The 19,141-nt window shown below is 49.3% G+C and overlaps 1 long non-coding RNA gene across 1 annotated transcript in view; it reads left to right on the forward strand.

Annotated features, from left to right (window-relative positions):
• LOC306665297 overlaps positions 1-17,114 on the forward strand; it is a 157,601-nt gene extending 140,487 nt beyond the window's left edge. Inside the window, exon 3 of the long non-coding RNA XR_013764961.1 lies at positions 16,962-17,114. This is a non-coding gene — a long non-coding RNA (uncharacterized lncRNA). The remainder of the gene's footprint in view (positions 1-16,961) is intronic.
• Positions 17,115-19,141: the final 2,027 nt, after the last annotated feature.

Raw genomic sequence — 19,141 nt, forward strand, 5'->3', positions numbered from 1 at the left:
GCCCAGACCTGTTTCTGGGATCCGCCATGCTACCGTCGGCCTGCCTGGATGAAAGGGAGGTGCTGGCTGTGGCATCTGGTGTGACCGAGTGGCCTTCTCCTGCCCACTTCTGCTCGGCGCTCAGCTCTGGACAAAGAGGAGGCTTTGGAACCTGCACTGTCCAAAGAGCGCCGTGCCCACTTGGGGCCAGGAACCTCCCTGCAGAACTTAAGAGAGAAAGCAAAACTGGCCCTTCTGCTGCCAGTTGCCATCTCCTGCCCTACCCTGGCCTTTTTCTAGTCTAAAGAGACCTTGGTGGGCGGGGACAGGAGAAAATCTCATCCACTGTGTACAGCAGGTGAGAGGGACAAGCCCACCTGACGGACCCAGAGAATCAGGGTTGCTGGGCAGCGGCTTCCCTGTTGACTGCCCTCTGGGCTGGGCTTCCCGGCCTGCCCTGGGTGGGAGGGGAAGCACAGAGAGAAGGCCTGCTGGCGGCACACCTTCACGTCCTCCCGTGAGCTGGGAAGCCTCCTAAGTTCCCCAGGGATGAAGTGGACGCTGAGTGGTGGAAGGTCCTGGGCCATCTTGCTGGCACCATTCCTGAGATGCTGGCTTTGTGACTGGGAGCCAAGGGGTTGGGGGAGAGGTCAGCGGCAGCAGAGGTCGGGTGTCCACAGAGGGAAGGGGTCCAGTGAGGGGCCCCAGGACCTCAGCACAGCGCACACCCAGCCAGCATCGGCCTGAGACAGTCGTGGCTGGTCCTGGCCGGCCTGTGGCGGGGAGCTCGCCCTTTCTCTCCTTCCCAGCTCCTGGCTGGTTCTGTAGGGAGCAAGGAGGAGAGGAGAAGCCAGCCTTCCATGCTCGGAGTCCAGCTAACGGCTTGGCCTGGTCAGGGCAGGGGCTTGTGTAAGACCAAAATCAAATTTGAGAATAAAAATCAAAAATGACCTAGAGTATAATCACCCCCAAAATGACCCCCAAATTATGGGATTTGCCCAAGATGTTATTAAAGATGGGAAAGGGGTTTAAAAATAGCAGTTGGGCAGCTCGGACGAGTGAAGCAAACCATCCCGTGTTAATTGCTGGCTGGGATGGAAACGCTCAACCCCGTTTCACAGATTCTCCTTCCTGTGGCATGATGACATCAGATAGCATGCCCTGTCCAAATGCATCCCAGAAGTGTCAGCAGGAAGTGGCAAGCACCTAGAAAATCGAGCATCACGAGGTCGTAGCCTCCTTGCTCTTGGCTGGTGCGTGTCGTGTGTGGGAGGAGGAAGACCCCAGCCATCTGCTTCAGGGAGTCCGTGGAAGCCATTTCCCTGTCACATAAAAGATACTAGGCAAAGCAACCCTGAGGCGGGTACCCCATGATCATGCGGAAGGCCAACCCTGATGTGCCTTGATGTGCTTAAGGACAACCATAAGCATCGTGCGACGCCATGTCTGCAAGCTGAACAGAAACCAACTCTGTAAAGGGACGAATGGATGCAAGACATCTTCCCTAATGTTCTCCAGACTCAGGGAACCAACTGGGAAGTGGGTGCAGGACTTTGTGTCTCAGCACCCTAGGTTTGTTTTTGGTGATAATTCATATAACCCTTTTTCCCGATTGTCAAGATTTTGAAGGAGGATTATGGTGTGAGTTAAAGAGAGTATGCGATTCAGGCGCACCACACCGAGTCGTTAACTCTCGGAGGCTTGAGATGTCCTGGCTCCTTTTAAGCTTGGAAGCAGAGCACTCCTGGGGAATGCTATTAGGACAGGCTTCATGGCGAAAGCGTAGCTTTTGGGCAGTTAGCCTTTGAAGCTGACAGAGGATAATAGGTTGGTGCACAAGAAGGGGGAAGTTGCTCTGGGTTTAGAAAATAAAGGAGTGAGGAGGTGACAGTCTTGTGCAGGCTCTTATTGTAGTGGTTCTTTGCGGGACCAAGTGGTTCTCCAGATCGAGCTCAATTTTCCACTGAGTGTCTTTTCTGAGTAGTGATAAAGTCCAGGTAGCCCTCTTGTGAAGCATAAGATCTTTGTGCCAAGATTGCTAGGGCTGTGCTATCATCTTGGCCAGGTGCCCATTTCCTTTGGGTTTAAAAAGAGTAGTTCATTTTAAATCAGATTGTACAGATTTAGGACTCGGGGGAAAGTAAAGGATATGCAGTGACTCTTCTTCTTTGTCCACCTCCCACCACTGGAGGGTCCACATCCTGTGGATGAGTCAGAAGGCAGGTTACGCACAGAAGCAAACACAGCAGGTTCGACGGGCTGAAGGGCAGAGAGGGGAGCCATCCCATCTGCCCCCGTCCTGAGCGGGAAGTGTGAGTCTGGGCGTCTGCAGAAGAAGGGAAAGGGAAGAGCAGGAGAACACGGACGTGGGACTGGGTGGGGAGGGCGTCCCAGGACAGTTTCCCTCACTGGTAAGATTAAAGGACTTGCTGGAAGAACAAAGCACTTGGGAGGCCACACCTGAGGCTCTGCAGACTCATGTTCTTATTGCCCAACAGGTGCTGAGTCACCCCATTAAGTGCCATGCCTAATAGAGAGGCAGACTTATTCCTTGCCCCCGAGCTATGGGAAGCCTCTCTGGGAAGATAGGCACCAACAGCACCAGAGGAGAGTGTGCTGTCGCCGTTAAGTGGCATGTCAGGTGGAATGAAGTCACCCTGCTGGAGCCCTCTGCCAGAGGCTTCCATCCAAGGGGCCATCTGAGGAAGCCAGATCACGTCACCAGTGATGTTCTGGACGGTGCTCATCCTGCTGCACGAGAGGGACTTGATTCTTGGCCTAGAGGCAGGGAGAGCTAAGGATGCCCCTGCATTGCACAGTGCGAGGGTCTTTCCTCTCCTGGTATTTTGGAGCCGTTGTAAGAATTGTGCTTGATACATAGTTGCATTGCTGAAGCCACCGTATTAAGTCGTCTTAAAAGCCCACAAATGTGCTCGTGAATGTGTCTTGGAGACTCCCTGTGCCAGACAGAGGGGGACATACCAATAGCTTCAAGTTTCAGTTTCCATGTCAGTTAGAATTCTGTGCTAGGAGAGAGCATCTGCTCTCTATTTTACAGATGAGGAAATTTAGTCCCAGAGAGAACTTGATTTGCCCCTTCCCTGGAGATGAACCGGCAGAGTCAATATGAGAAATCTGGGTCTTCCGATTCAGCCCAGTGCCTCTCCCAGTATGTCACACGGCTTCCCTCATTATCTGGAGATTTGCTGGATGCACAGGCCCACATAATGCTGGTGCATATGTGGATTTCAGTGCTACAGCTGAATTAACTCATCGTGTCACTCTGCGTCTGGAGCCAGCTCCCGCTGCACGCAGTGAGCGCCATCCTCCTTGTGGTCTAGGGTTTGGGTGCCGGAGGATATCATCACCCAGGAGATCATTTTCTGCGGCTGCCTGGTGCACAGGTCTCTGCTTCAACTTGTCTGAAGCCTGGCTGGGGCAGGGACTGGAGGGGCGGGGCCCACGGAGCATGTGTAAAGGCACGCAGCCCCAAGCCGAGCCTAATTTGAGCCCATTGAGCGGTATTAATTTTGACTCAGTGTATGTTTGCAAATCCAGGGTGTAGTTTGAAGGTGGATTTAGTTCCATTTTAAGAACACTGCTTTCAGGTGCTCTGAGACAGCAGGGAGGGGTCCGCCTGTAGCCACAGGGATGAGGAAGCCTGGCCTCAGTGGAGCAAGTGCTGCTTGGGAGCTGGCTCACGCTTCATAGTCAGGACCACCCCCTTTATTGGTTGGTGGGTTTCGTGCATTTGATCCACAAGGAGCTGAACTTCATTCTTGCAAATGTATACTATGAGCACTTCAAGAGACTTTCACTGTTTACTTTCACTACAATCAAATAAATCCCAGGTCCTGCCCAATCTATGTCCGTGGAAAATGTGAAGTCTTAGAGTTGTGGACTGGTCACCACGTCTAGGTCCTTCCTCTAATGCACAGCACACTCACATCAAGGGGTGCGAATTCCGGGAGATCATTCGTTTTTCTGCAAAGAGCACTAGGCCCTGTCACTTGAATTCTGCTAGCCCCACGAACAGCCTGTCTTGATCGTATGCCAACTGTTCTCAGAGGGAAAATGGTCTATTTCCTGGAAATATTCCCTAGCTTTTCCAGGGTCCAACTGCAGTTGACTTCCGTTACTCTTGTGCAGGTAGGCCTGGTTTCCCAAAGCCTGCAGGGTGGAGAGGGCACAAGGGTGGGCTGGCCAAGGCATCCGAGCTCTGGGTGGGGTGCCCGGAGCCTTCTGTTCTTGCTCTCCGCCACAGCCACCATGTCCCACAGTTCCTGCTCCCTTGACAGGTACTGGTGGCTGGTTTGGCCTTACTTCTCTTGGAGGTATGGGCCCTGGGAAACAGGGATGCCTTCGTCTCTGCTTCCTCTTCCTTCCCCAGGAGGACTGGTATTAAGGAGGGGCGGGGTGCAGGGAGGCAGAGGGGAGCCTGCCTGGCCAGTGCCCCTAACGTCGCTGGCACTCAGAGGCACAGCGGGGAGGGCCAACAGAAGGCAGCCCTGAGAGTCCTCCCCTCCGCTGCACTGCCGCAGGCCCTCCCTCCCTCCCTTCTGGCTCTGGTTCCATACATTGTAGTATTTATTACTTCAGGTATACGTGGAAATTTTAAAAATGTTTCTGGAGGCTGGTCTGGAAACCTAATCCCTATTTATGGGATCGTTTCTGCGAGGGGCTGTGTTCTGAGTTTCAAATAAACGGTGAACATTCCTCAGGGATAGGAACCATCTGGAAGTAAAGGCAGCCTTTGTTTCTGGGTCTTTTGAAGTTTGTCTGCACTTCATTTTGGAATCGAGAGTTGTGACATACAGTCTTGAAGACACCAGAAGGGCACCAAACACATTCTTTTCCAGCACTGAGTCTCTTCTGCCACCTCCCTAGTTCTGAGACCACCACATTTTCCCGGTGGTGAGTGTCCCTCCGAGGAGCGAGCCTTGGTCTGTGGATCGTTCTGCTTTCAGAGCACAGTGTGTGTTCAAGGACCCGCTTTTCCAGCACGACACAGTCTTCTCATTTTAGAACACGTTTCCCCCCACCCCCGGCTGACTTCTCTACAGACTGCAAACCCATGAAGAGCCCCATGATTGCAGATCTGGTATCGATTATCATTAATTCTTCCCTTTATGACTTTGCCACTTAAATACACATTTAGAAACAAACCAAATAAACATTAAATGGAATAACTAGATTTTTAACTTGGGTGGTCCAGTTAGTTTCAACATGTGCTTAGCTTTCAAAGGTGGTTATAAAAACACTCTATTTAACCACTCCATTAAAGGATTGCAATTTTTCTTATTTTTAAATGTACGAATTCAGATATTTTAAAAAAGAAATCTTGGGCTCTTCATAATATATTGCTAGACAAATTAGCTGGGAAGGTGAAGTGCATTTGCTTGGTCCTCATATTTCAGTTTGGCTGGTAAACTTGACTGGTTGGTCTCCAGCTGTGTGACCAACACAGCTGTGTGACTGAGCCTTGTCATCTTTGTCTGTGACAAGGAAGTTTACCAGTGGATGCACGTCATGGGTCCTTTGGCATTTCTGAAATGCTAGGACTCTGCAATTCTATGAATGTAGAAGGTGCTGTTTAGGGGAGATGCCAGGTTCTGGAAGGAGGAGAGAAGGCTTAGCTATAGCAGATGATCCTCAACCTCCTTTAAAAGTCAGCCTCTTTGTTGCCTGTTGATTGAACTCTGCATGTGGTTGGGAACATGGATGGGGCATCTGGAAGAAATGTTTTACTTTAGAAATATTTATGGGAGAGATGGTGCCTCAGTACCTCCACATCGTACCCTGGGCAGTGATGCTGCTCTTGAGCTCTCTGACAGTCACTGTGGATCTGGCCCTGTGGTATTTTGGTGGTTTCTGGGTTGCGTGGTAGAGGTCAGAACTTCTAGGTAGATCCTTTACTCAGACAGGTGGGCACTGGCATGCCACCCTCCAGCACAGAGAGAAGTCCTTTTCCTTTGTGGTTTTGCTTTTCTTTCATCTTTTCAGGCTCATCTTTCTTCTTCTCCTCAGTGATCCATTCTTCCTGGCGATTCTTTCCCACCATGCAGTAAGCGTATCTCGGTGGGAATGAGCTGCCCTCAGTTACTTCCATGGAGGGATCGTAGCTGGCTTCCTTGAGTCAGGATTAGAGATTAGATGGTGATCTCGAAGCCATTGTAGAGGGTGACTATAGGGAGAGCGAATATATTCAATGTCAAAGGAAATGGGCCCTTCTAACATTTATGTGTTTTCACAACCAGACCTTGAGTGTTATTTAAATCTGGTTCCTGTGAGCCCGGGGCAAGCCATTTTGACTTGTCACAGAGGCAGCCCTTGGGCAGATGCTAATGGCACCTGAAGGAAGAGTGACCACAGCATGTCATTTAGGTTCCTTTGATCCAGCTTCCTGCTGGATTGGGTTTCTAAGCCTCCTCTAGGAGTTCTCCTTTAGAATCTTCAAGAACCAGATAAAATCTAAGTGGCCGGAGAAGTCAAGGGAGGAAAATAAACCTTGTTTTTTCTTTTCACAAATTCTGTAAAGGTAGACTAAGCATTTGGGTTTATGCTTGTGTGTGTGTGTGTGTGTGTGTGTGTGTGTGTGTGTGTGTGCTGGCACTGGAACCTGGAGCCTCCTGCATGCTAAGCAAGCGCTACCACTAATCTATACCCCAGCCTAAGTTTATGCTTCGGTACTCACACCTAGTAATGGGGAGTTGACAAGAGAATTAAAACACGTAAACCCTACTTCTTGGTAACAGGCTGGTGAGTGTGATTAAATGCTTAGAAATCAAAAGAAGTAGGCAAGATTGAAGGAGCTGTCTGTCCTTGCCAGGAGAGTGAGTCGCCCCAGGTGGTAGGGCTTCCATCTGGGCTGTTTAAGAGGCACGGGTTGGTTACCGTCTCTGCTTGACGCTGGTCGTTTGGGTGCGTTTCTGAGTTTTATTGGCATACTTTGGTTATTGTTTTGCTGCTTTCTTGCTTCGATGGGTCTTTTCAGGCGTCTCAGGGATTTTTTGTTCTGCCATCCAGGCTTTCTGATTCTGATCAGTCTGCCGGCTGCCTGTGCACCGAGCTGCCGCCAGAAGCCCAGGCCTGTTCAGGTTGTCCCTGCACCAGGGAACCTGCTGAGCTTGAAGGCTGAGCTTGTGTTTGTCAGTTACAGTTAAACAAGTTACAGGTAAAACCCTACAAAAGCCTCTGTCTGGATTCTTATCTCTTGCCAGCAGAACCAGACGGAGAGAAATGAAGTTGAATGCTGGGTGGTCTTTGTTTAAACAAGACTCACTGGGGGCCAGCAGGGTGGAGACACAGACCTGAACTGGGGCTGGAGATGGGCAAAGAGGTTGTAAAGCTTGACGCGAAAAGTCTCGGTAGGTCTTGCAAGACGCTGTTCCTGAAAGGCCCCGAGAAACTCCCTGGGCCGTGGAGATGCTCATTTCCTAAGTTAGGTGGAAGGAGATCTCTTGCAGTGCACCTGAGGTCCCAGGAGTTAGGAAAAACAGAATAGGTATGAAGCACGATCACACCTAATGCCCCCATTCCTCTGGTCTCTGGTTTGTTTTGTGATATCCAGGAGCAAAGTCTCCACGCTGAGACAGGTCCGCTGTGCAGGTAGCAATGAGCCTGCCACGTGGAATAGTTGGAGAGGATCCGAGTGACTGTGTGGCTTAGTTTTGCATAATACAGAGCCACCCTTTCCAGGGGCAGAATTGGGAAGGATGGAAGAGTTAGTAGCCAACCCAGCCTGGAGTTATCTATAGTTGCCTGGAGCCTGAAAAAACTGGAGGAAGGAATTACTCAATAGGAGCTCACGGAAAGCCTGCTTCTCTGATTCTGTCCCAGTGGCCATGTCTGCTCTGCAAACCTCCCAGCATCATCCTTCACAAGCCCAGAGTTTTAAGGAAAGTGATCTGGGCTGGAGAAATTATTAATTATATTTTAGCTCACCAGTTCCCCCTTACTCCTACCTCTTTAGCCCAATTTGAACTCTGTTAAGTTTTTGTTAAGTACAGAAACTGATACCTAAGCAAGGGGAAGATGAGGTCACTTATCTCGCAATTTCTTTAAACCTTTAATTATTGTGAACAAAAGATCTCGTTTCTTCAGAGCTTATAGCAGTGCCTTGGTTTTGTGGCTGTTGCAGTTTTGATTATCAGATTGAGTCATAGTTTGACTTGAAGATCTAGAATAACATTGTCTACAAAGAAATGATCACAGTAATTGGCCATGACAGTCCCAGAAAGAATTTTATTTACAGAATTATATGAAAGGGTTTTCTCTTTCTTTATTGCAGCAAGCCTGGAATGATTCTGTGCTGCATGGCGGCACTCCAAAGGAGTGACGTGGTCCTGTCTCATGGGACTCTTGGACCTGTCTGGCCCATCTCTGACTGGGTACTAGACTCGAAGCCATCCCATCCCTCAGTGAAAGGAAGACGTTCAGGGGAATATGGAGTCCTTGGCATCCAGTGGAGGCTTGGCAGACACTCAACGGGCAGTGGATGACAGGTGGCAGCATGGGGGGTGGATTCTGGAGTAGATGGGGAATGAGGCCAGGCTTCGAGTTACCAGTTCTAGTTACACTGCCCAGGCTCACATGGTACGATTCTGCTAGGCTGACTGTAAATGGGCTTTTATGATTCTTTTGCAGACTCAGCTAAGAGGACTTAGAGTTGACTTTGAGTGTTGTCTCATGATGTCCTTCCCTGGGGTCACGATTTTAATGGCTTTTACTCTCTGATGAAAGTTGTCCTCCTGGCCTGGTTACCAAAAATTGGCAAAGGATCAATGCGGAAGCCTCATGTTCCAGAGATATCATGTGACTGAACTGGTATCAGGGCACCGATTACATGCAAACCATTCCCACACTAAGAGCTTTAAAAATGAGATTTTTCTTTGAAATTTAAAAGAACGTGAAATAAAAACATGCTTGCTTTCCAACTTAGATTGATTAGCTGGCGTGGAGGGAAGGCTGGCCTTTGAAATCTATAGGCATCCTGTTGCAGGCCGACCCTGCTGACCCTGGCAGATTAGTAATGGTCTACGCAGCCTGCTCTGTCAGCAAGTCTGGCAGGGCGTGCACAGATGGTGCCAGTTGGAGAAAATCACTGCCGAGCCCTGGGCTGAAGCCTCTGCCTCCTTGGAGGAGCTGAGCTGAGACTGGCTTGTTTACAGATACGGGCCTGCCCATTGCCTCGGAGGAGACCTCAGAAGGTGCCAGTCTGGGTTGAGGATACATTTGCTGCTTATTACTTAAGTAATGCTTTCTTGTTGAGCCGAGGCCTTCCTGAGCTGTTAGGCATCTGGGGTTTTTACAGGGTCTATGGCCTTGGGGTTGTTCTGCAAGGGAATTTGAAACCAGAACTGATCTCATTCCAAGGAGTCAGGCATAATGCAATACTTGTTTTCCTCGAGTCGGTCAGCCTCAGGAAAGTGCAAGCAGGCCGGAGGGGTGAGGAGGAGTCTCCAGAGTCTGACTCATCAACTTACCCAGGGGTAAAGAGCATCTTATTATAGAAAGTAGCACACATGAGCTCTGTCCTGCCAGCTGCGAGTCTCTGGGTTGTCAAGGGATGCCCTGAGTTTATAGTCCACACCTCTTGTGTGGGTCGCACCTGGAAATGGTGACTCTGCTCCCAAAGATAGCAAGGAAAATACCTCCGTAATGCCAAGCCAAGGACCGAAACGTTCTCACCCAAGGTTGAACCGAGCTGAGCCTGGTAGCTGGCTCCCCCTAATTAGGTGCTTTATTCTTAGAAATTTTCTCTTGGAGTTGCCTTAAAAGACCCAGGTTGAGGAAATGCATCCTCCTGAGATGCTTCCAGCTGGGCTGTACCGCAGCAGGCTGAGGACAGGCTAGAAGGATTCGGGTGTCCGAGGGACCGGGAGTGTGTGGTCTGTCATCGCTGAGGGGCCCTCGCTCAGTGGCGGACTCTTACTATTGCTGCCTTTTGGGGACTCATTTCTGCCTCCTGGGCCTTTTACGTCTCCATCCAGGTCTGTCCTGGCTCTGCACCTCGTTACTGAGGAACGGACTAGTTCTCTCTGGGTTGCTGCGTGAAGCGAGTTCACAGTTCATTCTGGAGGAATGTCCCCCGGACATGCTGCTGTTGGGAAACGTGAGCTCTTTCTCTGGCTCCGACTTCAGAAGAGTTTCGGGTGGTTTCATAAAGTGACCACAGCCCCTCCCCCATGATGTACGACACAGGTCCTGCTGATTGCACCCTCGTGCTTGTGGAACTGGGACAGAGGAGCACGTCCTGGAGGGAGAGTGGAGAGACGAAAAGGGCATGTGGGCACGGGCAGAATTCCGCACCGCTCGCTGGAGCCTGGGAGAGAAACGCTCAGACGCTCTTCAGTGTGACGGCGGGACATTGCTTCTTGCTATAGAGCAGAGCTGGGGCACCATGGCTTTATGACTGTATGTGAGGTCGGAGGAGAGAGCCGGGTCAAGGAGGACGCCAGGAGTGGGACAGGAGCGCTGGTGGACGGCGACACGAGCAGCTCAGCTTCAAGCAGTTTGCTTTTGAGGCATCCAGAATGTTCTCGGGTCTCTGGCTCTGGGCTTGAGCAGAGCACCCAGGGAGAGTGACTTGGGGGTGTGGTCACACGTGAGTGAGATCGCAGTGACAGCAGGGGACTGGAGAGGGTGCGCTGTGGTGTAGAACAGGAGCTCACCGTGGCTCCCTCCGTGCCAGCAACCGAACAATGATCCTGTGGCCCAGAGAAGATGATTGAGGAACATTCGTTACTGATTGAGTTAGGCCCATGCGTGCTGTGCACTTGATAGGAAAATTCACAATGATCTCTCGAAATGTAGAAATGAATTCTTGTAACTAATGCTGCAGTGGAGTTTTGCAGAGCTGGGGTGCATTTCACAAATGCTCTGCCATTTGTAGTAGATGCCAGAACAAACCAGCAGACAGATAGCCAGGGTTCGTGGTGTGTGGAGCAGGTCACCACGGGTGCATTTAGTAGTGGGAGGAGGAGGAACTGGGGACCAGAACTCTGCAGGAGCCAAGAGCCAAACCTGGTCAAGAGGCCACATCAGCCAGGCTTGGCAGACGGGCCTGGTGGCTTTGGTAATTACCCTGGTGCCTGCTGTATGTGTGCCTTTTCCACTGAGTTTAAAAAAGACTTTCTCTAACTACCGGTCTCCCAGGAGTTGGGCCGCCTCTGCCGGTGGTGGTTTTCCCTGTGGGTCTTTGCTGTGTCTGAGCCCTGGCTCTGTCAGCTGCCTCTGCTGTAATACCCTCGCCCTGCGGCCTCCCGGCTCCTGCCCTCTCCTGCTCCCGACTGAGCTCACAGGAGGTTTGTGAGGACATGCCCTTCAGGAAGGGTCCAGCAGAAGCCACGTGACTGCCCAGCCAGACGCCCACATGTGGACTTGACCAAAGCTTTGTCTCCCTTCCCCTCCTCCCTTTTTCTCTGCCTCGACTTTTGGCATTAATGCCGGCAAACTTCAATCTATAGAAAGTTTGTTTTAGCCTACTTTTGGGTTGCTGATAACACAGAACCACAGACTGGGTCCACTGAAAGGGTGTTCTGGCTCACAGATCTGGTGCAAGGTTGAGGGGCTGGTGCAAGGTTGAGGGACTGGCCCTGGTGATGGGCGTCATGCAGACAGATTTCCAAGGAGGTGCAGAACATCCAGGGGGAGAGACAGGGAGTGGAGAGAGAGGGAGGGAGGTGGGGGCGGGGAGAGAGAGAGCAGAGCAGTAGCCCTGCAGGAGGGCGATCAGGACCTAGTATTCCAGGCAGTCCCACCTCTTGAAGTCCCTTCACCTTTCAGTACTGCCACACTGGGGACCAGGCTCCCAACACACCAGCCTCAGGGACAAGCCATAACCAACGATGGCATATTTTACGGCAAGGCTTCTAACTGGTGAGGAGGACCCATTCAGCACTGGATTCTCCTTTGGATTCATACTTTTATTATGAATAATGTTCCCTTTGGACCCCATGTTTGCCACCAAGTCTCATTTAAGGAATCCAACTGTGGTAATGACACAGGAAGAAAATAGACCCTAAGATGTTGGGGTGATGAATCTCAAAAGCAGTGCAGGTAAATAGGCAGAAGATGCTTCATTTTTATCCACAGCTGGGGATTTGCTTCCCAGAGGGACTCTCATAGCCCTGGCTTATAATGCACTGTGGCCCTCTGTCAATCTAACAGCCTCTGGAAGGGACGCAGACTTGGTTGAGACCAGGATATCCTAACTGTCTGCAATTGGAAATACTTCTGGCATTCATTGAAGTTTCTGTTGTTTTAAAACTGCATTCTGTTTTTCAAAAGTTTGTCTTTTCTTTTTGCCTTAGACTGTTTTTTTTTTTTTTTAAACACTCTCCCGCAGTCTCCTCTATATAAATATTAGGCACTGATAAACAGTTAAGCCCAGCCTTTTCATCTTTCTCCCCTTGATCTGCTAGGTGCCACTGTGCTACCTTCTGGAACTCAAGGATGCACAAGAAACATCTCCATCTTTAAAGAGCTCTGAGTCCAGAGGGTGGGTGGTTCGAAATGTAAGTGGTCTTTCCGGACAGTGCGGGAAGGCTGGGGGAGTAACTGTTCCATTCTTCAGGGGCAGGAACTGGAGCACCGTTGGGAATAATGCTCTTCTGGCATCTTAAGAAGAGGCGGAACTAATCTTACCCAGGAGGAGGGGCTGTCCCAAGGCAGAAGCCATGTGAGCTTGAGACGTCATGGGGTAGGCCAATGACTGCGGCCTCTTGTATTGTGGGTGAGAGGAGGGGACGTGGTGGAAGACAGGGCTGCGGAGCAAAGCCAAGGTCAGGTCTTGAGCTAGGGGATCATGTGTCTGGTTGGCGATGTGTGCGTGACAGCAGAATCACTCTTCCAACAGCACAGAGGACAGACGGAGCTGGGGAATGGGAAGGGACTTGCGAAGCAGGACGAGGGCCTGGTTGGAGACCGGGGCCTGGGGCTGGTTGGTGGAGCTGGATGGGAGGTGTCAGGGTTGGAAAAAGTAACCCCAGTCCCATTCATCTGTCCTCCTCCTGTGTCTGCTAGTGGGAGCAGCAGGTTGGTCGTGGGATGTGGGTGCTCTGGGTCCTGGGCTGTGGCGCTGTGTGGAGCAGGCGTCTGCACCAGACCTGGGGGGACAGGTCAACCCCCAGCTTGATTCCCCCTGGATGGCTGCTCCTCAGGCCTGTGATGGCCCAGCTGGTGCCACCAGACGCGTCCCTAGCTCACTACCCATGCTCCAGCCCTTTCCGCTAACCCACCACAGCTTCTGGCAGGGTCAGGGGGCCGACTGCAGCTGGGGAGTCAGGTGGTCACCACCTCTCCTGCCACTTTCCTCTGTAGCCACCTTATCCAGCTTGCAGATGTCACTTGGACACGTCCAGGCAAGGTGGTGCTGTTCCAGGCTCTTGTACTTGTTTCCATTCTGTCTAAATATCACCTCACCCTAGGGGACTCCTGAGAAGACTGAATGCACCTCCCTCATGCTGTCCATCCCGTTACCCTTGGGACACATGCAGCCAGAGGACTTGGACTTCCATCCCTGTAGGAAGGGGAGCTCTGTGCACCTTTAGTATGCTGATCCATGGTGCATCTTGACGTGTTTTGAAGTCTGTTAGGGTTGAATGCAAGGTGTCCTCCAAAAGCTCACAGGTGAGACAGTGCAGGAAGGTTCAGAGGAGAGATGATCGGGTTGTAAGTCTTCACATAGTCAGTGGCTTAATCCCTGATGGGATTAATTGAAGTGGAAGGGTGTGGCTGGAGGAGGTGGGAATTGCAAATGTAGACTCCCATAGCCATGGAGTGTATATTTTGTATCTGGAGAGTGGAGTCTCTCTGCTTCCTGATGATGCCAGCTGCTTCCCTCTGCCACACTGTCCTGCCATGCTGGCCTGCCTCACCTCAACCCCTGAGGAATGGAGCCAACCTTCTATGGACTAAGACCTCTGAAGCTGTGAGCCTTCAAATAAACCCTTTCTCCTCTATAATTGTGCTGGTCAGATCATTGAGTCACAATGGGAAAAAAGCTGACTAAAACGGTCACCCTAGGGAGGATGTCCTCTGAGGTTGCTCTTCTCTTCAGAAGTGAGCATTCAAAGATGTAAATTGCAAGTGAAATATGAGTTAGGGGGTTGTTGATATTTAGGGCTCACAATCACGAGTCTCTTACATTGGTGAGTTCACCTAGAATATTTTAGATGTAATGAGATTTACAAAAAAAGACTTTGCACATATGTCAATTTTCAGCACTACATCCATTGAATAAAATAATGTAAATTGATCGTATGTTGTAAGGTTTAGTAGTTTGTCATGGCAATATACTCTTATCATTGGACATGATTCCATTGAGATAAATATGTATTCATCTGGAGGCAGCAATTATGCTATTATTAATAATTCAGGAGAGTTTTCAATTAAGCTTGAACAACATCATTGTCTTTTGGTCTGATCTGACTCCTTGAGCTCATAGTAACATCAAATTCTTTTTTTCAGTGAAGATAAACCCCAAACAGAACTCAAAAATCATTGGTCTTTAACCAAGCTGTGCTTTCTTTGAGCATCTCTTAGGAGACAGACATATTAAGGACTTTAGGTTTCATATGCTTTCCCGGGCTTGTGCTGGGATCTGTGTCTCTCTGCCTCGGTGTCCCATGATCACATCTGCAGTTCACAGCATGTGGGAGATTCTGACTTCAAACATGACCTCGTGATACCTGAAAATCACTTATCATCCGGGAAAGATGAAGTATGTCCATTACAGGGAAACATTAATGCTCTTCCTCTGGGTCTTGGTGATCACCACGGAAAGGCTCCTCCACTGGGTGGGGGCTTTATCTGTACTGTCCCAGCCAACTCTCAGATTCTCTGATCCCCTACAAAGGCTTAAACCACAGATGATTTTCTTGTTAACCTTCAACAAATCAGAAACCTGGTTTACCGAAACACCTCACTCAGTTTAGTGGCCTAATACTTTAGTACATGTGCTTTTGTCAGAAGAATTACAAAGTATGGCGTTTGTAGACAGGAGAGTGAGTCTTTTTTGATTTTGGTAGAGCAAAAGGTGACACATCTGCATTTCAGTGTCTACAGTGTGACTCCACAGGCTACAGCAGTGGCAAAGGTACTTTTGTTACTTGTGTGTGTTTGTTTGTGTGTGTAAAACAACACAGTGTTGCTCTTGTTGATTTCACGATTTTGTTTTAGCTGTGGAACGTGTTTCCCTCTAGTACCCTTCCCGTAGACTAGTCTCACTCTCCATCCTTCCTATCCTTCACCCCTAAGTTTTTCAGAAGACATTTTCCCACCCCAGACCCTAATTATTAAAGTTGCCTGATTTGCCAGACAAACACAACTCAGTAGTGGTATTTGAGCAACAGATCAATGAGCAAATATTGATGCAACACACATGCCACATAAGCACGGCACCATCTGGGGCTCGGCACGTGATTCTCACAGGGAGACGGGGAGCTCCTCCGCCTTTGAATGGCTCAAATAATGGAGGAGAAGCAGTAAACTCCTGAGCCAGCTTTCCCAGTGAGGGTGTGGAGTCGTCATGCGTTCCTTCATTACTTGTCCTGCTACAGGTCACAAAGTGTGCTGAGGGCCAGGGTGGCTGAAGCGTCTGACGTCCTGGCTCTGCGAGAACTTGCCATCTTGGACCAGGAAGTTAGTGACCTGAAGGGAAGCTCTTCAGAATCTAGAGGTGATGAAGTCACTAGGCAGGGCACCTGTAGGCCAGCTGCCTGGAAGGTCTGCTACCTGACTTCTGTAGAAAGGGTGGTCTTCATTGGCAGTAACTGGTAGATTTCCTGTGGAACCCCAAAACATAGGGGTGTGAGAGAGAGGGGGGATGGGCATTACTGGGGAGAGGACTTGTGTCGCAGCTGAAGGTTCTGCGTTTCCAGCTCAATCTGTGATCTGCGTCTGCTCTTGAAGGTGGCGAGCCGTAGTGAGAACTTGCTGTTGACCTTGCAGTTCTTGCGTGTGAATTTGACCTTATAATTTATCAGCTGCATAAAATGAGGCAAGTAACATAAGCCCCTGAGCCTCCACGTAGTGTCTCCAGACACAGGATGGTGGGACTCTACCCACCTGCACCACCTGCCATGTGAAGGTTCAGGGGAGGGAACACCGGTGAAATGAGAGACTTTCCAGAGTCACCAACGTTCTGTGGTTAGGAGTTGTTAGAACCAGCAGTGCTGGAGGGAGACTGGTCCTCTCCTGGCTTGATTTTCTGCTTTCTAATCAGGCCGTGGCTGCCTCCAAGTAGATGTTACTGTTTGTGGGCAGAATGGTCGTCTGATGGCAGCGTGAGGGCCCATCTCCTGTCCTTTGAGATTGGCCATTGATAAAGGAAATTAACCGGTCTGTTGATAACTCTGGGGCTCTAATCAGGCCTGGACTTCACATCCGAATTCTAGAGATTGTGTAACAGCAGGTCTAGGGCGAGGTGTGTGTGTTGTTTCTCTGAGTGTGACTTCCAGGCTGTCAGGAGAGAAGGCGCTGGTCCTCTAGTGTCCTTCCATCCCTCCGCAGGAACTGGCTGGACTGTCAGCTTGCCAGGGGCTGGCACTGGTGTGCGCTTCCTTCATGGCCACCAGCCCGGCTCCCAGGGTAGGGCTTGCTGAGTACCAGGTGCACCGTGGATTTTCCCAAAATTAATGAATGGCCCTGCTGAGGACCTGTTGTGTTGGGTGGAGGGGCACATGGACATGTTGGGAAGGTAAAGCAAGGGTCTGTGACCTTCAGAGAGGAAGAAGAGTGACAGAAAATGACAGCCACAGAACAAGTGCCAACTGTGGAGCTGGAGTGTGTGGGGGTGGCAGGGGGCAGCCAGGCGACCCCAGGACGGTGGTGGCAGTTATGTCCATGTGCTCTGGAGATCTTGAGCAGGGGCTGCGGGAGTGCCGAGCCCCTCTGCAGGCAGCAAGAGGCTCCATCGAAGGGAATTCATAAATAATAATACTGACTAAAATGTCCATTCCTCTTGTTGCCACACCCAGGGAACACGCTGAAGAGAGGAGGTGAGGAGCGTCTTCCTGGCTGCTCCCTGCCCTCACCCCTGGCTCCGGCACCTCTTCCGGGTGGCATTTGTTCCCGTGAGACCCTTGGACCTCAGAGACCACAGCCTTCTGAAAGCAGAGCCTTCAGGCTGGGTAAGGTAATTTCACAGATGCGCTTTGTAAAACAACAGCAGCAGCAAAATACTGAAAAGCCTTAACTCTGGCCGCAGGAGAAAAAGGAAGCGTGTCTTCTGTGACTCTCAAAGTTTAGAAAGGCTCTTTTTTTCTCCTTCTCTCAAAGAGAGATGATCTTTTAAAAAATCTCCTCTATCTCAAAAATGTATGCTTTCTCTGGTCAACGTCATGTGCCATTACACACGTGTTATCAAAGGGTGACCTTTCATTTGCTGAAAAATAACTTCTTATCAGAAACTGATATTGGATTCCACCATGTTCCTTTAATGTGCCCTTTCAATCTACCAAGCGTGCTATCCTGATAGTTGGTCCTTTTTTCCATCTAGACTTAAAAAAATTATCCTTTCTCTTGGACCAGTCAACTTCCTCTCTGAATTCTCAATTCAGTCATAACCATTTCTTTTTGTTGAAATTTTATCTTTTTAACATTGTGCAATATTTTGGACAATGGCTTGTAGGGAATGGCTACCTCAGTATGTTTAAGGTATTTAAAATAAGGTGGGAAATTGGTTTCAGTACCTAAATCAAACAAACAAAAAATCAATTTAAGGAAGCACTAAGTGAACAGGTGTGGAGAACAGTGGAATAGTATAGAAGATACAGAGATAACACCACATACCCACAGTCATCTGATGCTTGAGAGAGGTGCCAAAAATAGACATTAGAGAAAAGGCAACCCTTTAAACGGATGGTGCTGGAAGGCTGGCTATCCACATGTAGAGGAATGGAACTAGATCCCCATCTCTCACCCTGCACAAAAGTCAGAGCTAAGTGGGCCACAGACTCAGGAATTAGGCCAGAAATCTTGCCACTACTAGAAGAGAGGTCGGGTCAGCACCCCATCATGTAAGTGCAGGTACTGACTTCCTCAAGCCCCTCAAGCTCAAGAACGAAAACCAGGAGTCAATGAAGTGGGGTGCCATCAAATTAAGAAGCTTTGTACAACCAAGGAAATAGAGTGAAGAGAGAGGTTTTGGAATGGGAAAAATCTTTGCCAGCTATTCCTCTGATGGGGGATTAATATCCAGAACATACAAATAACTCAAAACAACTCAATGCTAAAAATAACCCCAATCAATAAATGAGCAAAAAAACTAAACAAAAATTTCTCAAAAGAAGAAACAAATGACCAACAAATATACGACAAAATGTTCAATAGCTCTAGGAATCAGAAAAATGCAAATTAAAACTACATTGAAATTTCATCTCACTCCAGTCAGATTGGCAATTATCAAGAATACAAAAATAACAAATGTTGTTGAGGATGTGGGGGAAAAAGGTACACTCATACATTGCTGGTGGGACTGCAAATTCGTTCAACCACTTTGGAAAGCAATGTAAAGATTTCCTTCAAAAACTAGGAATGGAACTACACCATCTGACCCAGCTAGCCCTACTCCTCAGTATTTATCCAAAAGAACTAAAATCAGCATACTACAGTCACACAATCACTACAGCGTTTATAGCAGTACGATTCACAATAGCTAAATTATGATATCATCCCAGATACCTGTCAATAGATGAACAGATCGAGAAAATGTGGTATATATACACAATGGAATTTGACTCAGTCAGAAGAATGAAATAATGGCATTTGCTGATAAATGGATGGAAATGGAGAAAATCATGCTAAGTGAAATAAACCAGACTCAGAAAATCAGAAGTCAAATGTTTTCCCCCACATGTGGAAGTTAGAGCAACATAAGGGAAAGAAGGTGGGGGGAGGGGATTGGGTATCATAAAGATCAGGGAAATCAGTGGAGCAGAAGGAGGAGGAGAGGAGAGTGCCAGGGAATGTGGAATGAATCCAACAGAATCCTGTCCTATGCATATCTAAAGCTGCCAAAGGGGATTCCACCTTTACATGTAGAAGGTACCAACCAGTCAAAAATAAATGAATAAAGCAGCAAAAGGAAGATCAGTGGAGGAGAGGAGGGAGAAGAGGGAGAGGGAGGAAGGGATAATGGAGTGGGGGAGTGGGCATA

The sequence above is a fragment of the Sciurus vulgaris genome (assembly GCF_902686455.1).
Source record: "Sciurus vulgaris genome assembly, chromosome: 7".
Lineage (NCBI taxonomy): Eukaryota > Metazoa > Chordata > Mammalia > Rodentia > Sciuridae > Sciurus > Sciurus vulgaris.